The sequence below is a fragment of the Cupressus sempervirens genome, chromosome 9 (genome assembly GCF_028749045.1).
Source record: "Cupressus sempervirens isolate cs-2001-9-10 chromosome 9, ASM2874904v1, whole genome shotgun sequence".
Lineage (NCBI taxonomy): Eukaryota > Viridiplantae > Streptophyta > Pinopsida > Cupressales > Cupressaceae > Cupressus > Cupressus sempervirens.
Genome location: NC_143126.1, coordinates 241,541,758 through 241,550,424, shown reverse-complemented (window position 1 = coordinate 241,550,424; position 8,667 = coordinate 241,541,758).

Sequence of the window (8,667 nt, the reverse complement as noted above, 5' to 3'; positions counted from 1 at the left end):
CTTGCTATGCAAATGGAAATAGAAAATAGAAAATCCTAAGGTCTCCTTTGTTGAAACTATATGTTCTCTTCCCTTCGACAAAAGTTTCTACTTTATACTACTAGAAAGTAAAGTCCATCAACATAATTGAAAGTGGCAAGGGGGTGGGCAGGGGGGAGTCAATCAGTTATCTAACCATTAAAACTTTAATCAACCTTATTAAACTTCAATAATGGGATCCATAACAACAAAAATCATAAGAAGATAGACATACATAATTATACTAAATATATTAACTAGGGGAAAAAATTGATTAGAGGGAAAACCCTAGTGGGGAAGGTACTCATAAAATGATATACTAATATATCAGTTCAGTGTAAGAGGACAAACTCCATTAGGAGCCAATAAAATACATTGAGTACATATCTGTCCCTCTTAGGAGACCTTAAATACTTGTTAGGATATTCCAACCATATTAGGAGTTGTGGAAAAAAGATGGACCTACTCTCCAAACAACTTTAGGAGTAAGACCACCAAACTCAATGTCCAATTAGCCTGTATATCATTCGTTTAAAAATAATAGAAATAAAACTTATCTCACCAACTCGAACTCTTTCTGTATCCTCTTACTATGCCAATACTACAACAAATACTTTTTTAGATCTCAATACCAAATCTCTAACTTAGCATCACAATGATGCCTTTTAGTGCTTAGTCACATTTGCCAATTATTTATATTACATTCCTAATTTAAACTTACATATTTCATCACAAGGAAAAATACTTTCCTTTATACTATGTCCTCAAAATAATTCATTGAGTTAGTTTTGAGGTTTTATCAATTATAATTATAATAGGAACCCTTAGACTTAACAACTCAATCTACCCTCTTGAATATTATTTCTAGATTAATCATAACATATGATAATGCAATATTAAATAAAAAATTACGAAACAAGAAATTTAAAATTATATTTTCTTGATTCACTTTTCTTGGCTCCAACTAATTTTTTGCTCAGCTTGCACTAAATTTTCTCGTCACCTATTTTCTACTTAGTCAAGCTTGGTAGACACAATTCTTCTTACTTGTTCTCCTAGTCTTAATTGTGTATCTAACCTTTGTAGCCTTAAGTAGATAATGAATACGCTATAACATCATTGTCTTAACTAATCTTTCTACCCCTTTTACATACCATAACTCAAACTTTCCTCTAGGTGCTCTTATTATCTCATTTGATCAAAACCTCTTTAATCAAAGAAAATAATAGTACTCAAATCAACTAAGCACTTGTCTTACCAGCAAGTAGCAAGTTTGACTTTAGTGACAAAACAATGATTAAAACACATTCTCATACTTTTATCAATATTGTCCCAACAATCTCCCTCTTTGGCATTGATGGCAAACGAATACCAATAATAATACCGAAAAAAAAATCTTTTTATTGAAATCTCTCCCTCTATCATCAGCTTTCATCTTCTATATAGGCTGCAAAATTTTGTTCTAATTAACAGAAAATCAACTCTTCCTTATGAGTCCCTTCATCTGTCATCTTCTAGGGCTTCTCCTTCTTACTTATATCTCCCTCAATACTTACTCCCTCTTACTAGGTAGATGTATTTCTTTTAGTCATTTCTCCTTCTTTAGTAAACATCAAATATACTATCTTCCTCTGTGTTTGGTATTCTTTATTTGTCCCTTTACTATTTTTTTCTAATCATATATCTCCCTCTTTGATAACAATGCCAAGTCTTGTCATCTCAACATGCAGATGTTAACAATTTTAGTTTCTCCCTTTGTCACCTTACTTGTGACTGATCTATTGTTCCATCTCTTCAATTACTTTAGGGATATCCTAAAGTAAGATCCACTACATCAATGTGTAAGATACAACATTCAACTCTAGCTGATGTAGGGCATTATTTGTACCTCTTAAGTAGCACTGGTTAGGGATATTACCCCTAGTTTACCTCTTAGATACTCATGACTATCCTTAAGTAATTCTTTTGTGAAGATATCAGCCATAGATACTCTTTTGTATTCACATATTCTATCTTCACTTCTTTGTCTTGAACTAACTCTCTCATGTAATGATACTTGATTGTAATGTGGTTAGTATTTTTGTACATCACAAGGTTCTTTGATATATATATATATATATATATATATATATATATGGGTAAGTGCACCATGTTGTGGTGCCAAAAGGGGGGTATAAGTGGCCATATTTTTTCTGAAATCAATAGTTTCTGAACTTTGACAAGAATTTGAAAATAGTTACGCTCAACATTTTAAGATATGACAAAAAAAAAGTAGTAGTCCTTTGAATCTAGTTTCTAAACTACTATTTTTTTTCAAAATGGTTTACTTTTAGGTCCTCAAAAAAAGAGGCCATAGAAAGTGGTACTATTTTTTTAGAAAAAACATAACACAATGCAAAGTGTGGGCCTGCTAAATTTCTTTTTTTTTTTGAAATTCTTGAATCGCTTTGTTCAAAAGTTACCTAACACTATGTAGTTTATCCTAAATTTTTCATGTAATTTTATAATGTGTATATTTTTTAAAGAATTTTTTAATTGGACACATCTCAAAAATGTGAAATATCTATGTGCTCCCCCTAGCAATGATTTAAAACTAATCTAAAATCAAAACTTCTATTTTTCAAAGTGTGTAGAATGGAGTCTAGTTTCTAAAAAACTAAGTTGTTGCAAAATTTGATGAATCAACTAAAATCTACAGCCCAATTAGTACATGTTGGTTTTTGACAAAAAATAGACATACATTCAAAAGAAATTATAGTTGAAAGGCTTGAAATAGTTAAAATAAAAAATAAATTATATGGTTATATAGCTAACAAAGATATCCACAATGTCATGTAACCTAATTTTATTGACGCTCAACCATGAGGAAACTTAAAGGAGAGCACACAAGAAAAATCAATCAATTTTTGTATGTTTGTAGCAAAACATGTCTTGGACTAATTTAGAAACTCCAAACCTTTGGGTTGGATCCCCAAGGAAAATCCAAGCCTTAGGCTTGGTAGAATACAAATCTTTATATAGTGTGAGAAAGCTATAGTGTGTGCACACTATTTAAAGCATTTTTTAAATTTAGGCTTGCATAGAGCATATGTGCTTTGGTGTGGATGACCTCTTAAAGCTTGAATTTCAATAAATAGGGAAGGAGAGGGGGTAGAGAATGAGAGAGAGTAGAGGGTGGGAAGAAATTAGGAGGTGGAATAGGGAGAGAGGGAGGGAGAAATAGAGAGAGAGTAGGGCATTGGAGAAGGTGGGATATGGAGAGAGGGATAGAGAGATACAGAGTAGGGGATGGGAGAGGGAGAGAATGAGTGAGAGGGAGAGTAGGGCATGGGAGAGGGAGTGAGTGAGAGATAGGGAGAGTAGGTGATGTGATGTGAGACGGAGAGAGGGAGAGGGAGAGAGAGAGAGAGAGAGAGAGAGAGAGAGAGAGAGAGAGAGAGAGAGAGAGAGATGTTGTGTGTGTGTGAAATATATACTAAAATAGAGGACTGCAAGAGAGATTTAGCTAGAGAAATATGGAGATAAAGATCAAGATAGATACATTTATATATATATATATATATATATATATATATATATATATATATATATATATATATATATATATATATATATATATATATATATATATATATATATATATATATATATATATATATATATATATATATATATATATATATATATATATATATATAGAGAGAGAGAGAGAGAGAGAGAGAGAGAGAGAGAGAGAGAGAGAGAGAGAGAGAGTAGGGGATGAGAACTTGATATTAGGGTGAATCATGAGGATGAGATGGAAGAAAAGATTGGAAGATATATGGGGGGGCTGAGATTCAACATCTAGGATGAACTTAGTCTTTTTACCTTAAGGTCGATTGATGAGTGCTATCTATTAGCCTTAAAGGCTGAAGAAAAGATAAAGAGGAGACAAGAGAAGCAAAGTAACTCAAGAGGAGGATCTTCTACTAGGGGAAGAGGTGGAAGAACAAACTTTGATTTTTAGAGTGGCAATGAAAAGGATAAGGAAAAAAAAAAATTGGACTCTAGAGGAGGTTATAGAGGTGGAAGAAGTGGAGGAAGAAGAGTATTCATAGGAAGATGCTTTAATTGCAATGAAGTAGACCATCAATCCTTTAGGTGTCCTAAATGGTAGGAAGATAGAGGGAGAGGAAGAAGAGTTAACTTGGTTGATAAAGAAACAAAAAAAATGAGCATAGAGAACCCATTAAAATTCATCCTGAAGGAGGAGAGTTCTTGCTAATGGGAAGAAGCAATCAAATACCAAAAGATCCAGTCATATTTAGATCAAATTGTCTTATTCAAGGCAATGTATGTAAGTTTATAGTTGATTTAGGGGCAAGTAATAATGTGGTATCCTATGATGTTGTTAAGAAACTAAATTTGAAGAATTTTTCACATACTACTCCTTATTATGCTACTTGGGTCAATGAGAGTCAAAATTTGTTGGTTAAGGATCAAGTGATGGTTGAGTTCTTAGTTGGGACTTAGAGGGACATGGTATTCTGTAATGTCATGCACATGACTTGTGGGCATCTAATTTTAGGAAGATTGTGGAAAAGTTCAAGAAGAGTTATGCATGATGCTATGAAAATATATATTTAGTAAAACAAGGAAAGATGAGGTATAAGTTGCACCCATTAGTGAGGAGTCATAAGGAATCTATACTGATCTGTTTTTCTAGGGATCTTCCAATGCAGGGTCAAAATACCCTATAGTATGATACTGGTTGGGGTTTGAAACAATGGTAGATTAAGGGGTGGAATAGTCCAAGGGTGGTAGGGCTATTTGAAAACCCTTTTTGGTTTGATAGGGATAGTGAAGTATCCTATTTACAGATAGGTAGATGAAGGTAAACTAGTGATAGGGCAAGGACAAATGAATTTCGTTTTGGAGTATCGAGTAAAGCAGCAATACTGCCATAAAGAAAGATAGTCATCTCTAAATAAGTTATTACCTAATATTTTTAGTGTGCATAAAAGTAGGAGGAGTCAAAAATATGTCACCTTGGGGGAGTTTATCATTCCTAAACATTGAATCACTATGTACAAATACAATGGGTACAAGTACTACAACTCTTGGGGCAAGAGTTATTTTCATGGTGGTGAGTATGGTGTAGGAGCACCACACTCAACCACATAGGAAATACTAACTATGAAGACTACAAGGAAATTCAATAGAAATCAAAAGAATGGAATGCATCATCAAGGTCAACAAGTCAATTGGAGGATCATAGCACCTATTATGGGCTTCAAGTAGTGCAATATTATGTTAAAATTATAATGTCTTCAATGGATCCATTTTATGTTTTTAATGTTTGATAGTTTGAATATAATGGACTAGTGTTGTCCAATTATCAAATAATGTTTCAAGAGGTATAGAAGGGGCATGGGATAGTTCTAGATATTAGACTAAGGTTTAAGTATCAAAGAAAGCCATTTTTGTTCTTTAAAATTCAAAATATTTGAAAACAAATGGCTACTTGGTAGTTAGAGGGAAATTGGGAGTTTGATATGTTTTGAGTCTTAAACCTTCAACTCAACAGAAGTTGGTTGAATTAGTTATTAGAGAGTCTTATATATGTATTCATGGGAGTCTCTATCAAGGCAAAGGACGAAACACAAGTGTACAAACTGGTGAAACAACATTACCAAAACTTCTATTTTTTTGTAACTCAAATTCCATAATTTAGATCTTAGACCAATTAGTTGCATCTCCAAATGCTTTAATAATGATTTCATTATCATTCAAAGTGCTCTATTGATAAGTTTCATGTTATTGTAGGCTTGTTGTTGCGCTTGCTGTAGAACCAGTGACTTCTTTTAACTATTTACTTTCTATAGTAGAATTCAAGAATAATAGAAATCATTCCATGAGTATGGGGCCCTGATATTCATGGAGTGATTGGAATTAACATGTTTCATAGGTTACCAACCAAGCATGTGTAGGATTGAGCAAGATAGGAGTGATCACAATTAACAATAGCATGACAATGCATTGAAAATGCATGCTCAGATATAATAGTAGACATTCTACCTAAAAAAGGTGTCTATTTTATGATTGGATACATTGAACAATTTTCATGTTAAGGTGAATCCATTGTTAATTGGGATTAGAAGTGTGTGTAATCGGGTGATTGAGGAAGCCCTAGTTTCAAGGATTTGGGAGTGCTAGTTTGGGGGTATTGATGTTGCAAGGTGTTGGAGAGAAATTAATTTTGGGATTAAGCAATTGAGGAGGTAATAAGTCACTATCCAGGAGTTGGGGTTGATTAGATGTCATTTGATGATACTTCCTTCAGAAAATTAGTCATTTTTATGCATAAAAATCGGGTTCCATCTTAGGGTAGTTGTTTTGGTCCAAAAAAAACATAAGGAAATCTATGATATGTTGCAATACACCAAATAAGCCATCAGTTGGCATCATTAAATTGTCACATATCTTGAGAAAAAACAAATTTACTCCCATTTCAAGTATTAAGCAGGCCCAAAGGGCAAAGAATTGGACTGTTGGAACAATTTGAGAAAGTGTTGTGTGAATTGGGGTATTTGAATTGTATTGGAGGCTTAGAACCTTTGAGTTCAAATATTTTAAAGTTTATAAAACCAAATCTTTCATTTAGGATCCTTGAAGATGGTCTTAACAAATCAGATCCTTGAAGTATTTGACATGATTGATTGGCTAGAGTGCCTAAACCTCTGAAATTTTTAACTCTTATTGTATTTTGAATAACTTTAACCCTTCCTACTACATAAAGTGGTATCAGAGAGGGAAAGGTCTCGTAGAAGTGTAATTGGCCTTTTGAACTTGGTTCTTGAATCCCTTAGTAAGCCCTTGTAGTTGAACTATCCTTGGAGGAGTAGCCTTATAGTAGATTGTTCTACCAAGTTGATTGAGAAGAGAGATTCCTACAAGGTTGAAAAATATGGAGTTGGCAAAGATAGTGAAAGAACAAGTGGTAGATAACAAAAAGTTAAGGGCATCATTAGATCAAAGGGACAAAGAGAATGCTGAAAAAGATAGATTGATAAAGTCTATGATGGAGAGGCTACCAACACTAGAGAAGAAGGATAAACACATTAGATTGGATGAAGAAATCAAAGATGAAGAAGTGGAAGAAGAACCTAAAGAAAAAGAAGTGGAACCAAGGAAAATAAGGATGGCTAAGTTGGAAAAGTCCATAAGGAATGGAGATGTAAGTGCAATGATAGATTTACCTACATATGGAGGGAGGATGGATGATGAAGAACTAATAGATTGGTTTGATGCAATTGAAAATTGCTTTGAGTGTGAACGGATAGAAGAGAAAGAGAAAGTGAAGATAGAAAAGTCCAGGTTGAATGGACATGCTTTATTATGGTGGGATTGTATCCAAGTAGATAGATGGAAGAATGGTAGACCCAAGATCACATCTTGGTATACTATGGTGGACACAATGAAGGAAATTTTTTTGCCAAAAGATTATAGAGTATACTTGTACAAGAAGATGAGGGATTTTAGGCAAAAGGAGTTGGATGTACAAAAGTACACTGAGGAATTCCATAAGGTTGATATTAGGGAGAATCATGATGAAGAGATGGAAGAAATGATTGCAAGATATATGTGGGGGATAAGGTTCAACATCTAGGATGAACTTAGTCTTTCTACCCTAAAGTCATTTGGTGAGTGCTATCTGTTAGCCTTGAAGGTTGAAGAGAAGATAAAGAGGAGACAAGAGAAGAAAAGTAACTCAAGAGGAGGATCTTCTAAAAGGGGAAGAGGTGGAAGAAAAAAATCTAATTTTTAGAGCAATAATGACAAGGATAAGGACAAAACATTTTCAGAATCTAGAGGAGGTTATAGAGGTGGAAAAAGTGGAGGAAGAGGAGTATTCATAGGAAGATGCCTCAACTGCAATGAAGAAGGCCATTAGTCCTTTAGGTGTCCTAAATGGCAGGAAGATAGAGGGAGAGGCAAAAGAGTGAACTTGGTTGATGAAGAAACAAGAAAAGATGAGCAGAGAGAACTCATTGAAATTCATCTAGAAGAAGGAGAGTGCTTACTGATGGGTAGAAGCAATCAAATACCAAAAGATCTAGGCATATTCAGTTCAAATTGTCTTATTCAAGGTAAGGTATATAGGTGTATAGTTGATTTAGGGACAAGTAATAATGCGTTATCCTATGAGGTTGTTAAGAAACTAAATTTGAAAACTTTTGCACATACTGCTCCTTATTATGCTTCTTGGGTCAATGAGAGTCAAAATTTTTTGGTTAAGGATCAAGTGATGGTTGAGCTCTTAGTTGTGAGTTATAGGGACAAGATATCATGTGATGTCACGCACATAACTTATGGGCATCTAATTTTAGGAAGATCTTGGAAAGGTTCAAGAAGAGTTAAGCATGATAGCTATGAAAATATATATTTAGTGCAACAAGGAAAGGTGAGGAGTCAAAAGGAATCTATACTAATGTGTTTTGGTAGGGATGTTCAAGTGTAGGGTCAGAATACCCTACAATATGATACTGGTTAGGGTTTGAAACAATGGCAGATTAAGGGGTAGAATAGTCCAAGGGTGGCAAGGCTATTCAAAAAACCTTTTTGATTTGATAGAGACAGTGAAGTGTCTTATTGTAGATGAAGATAAAC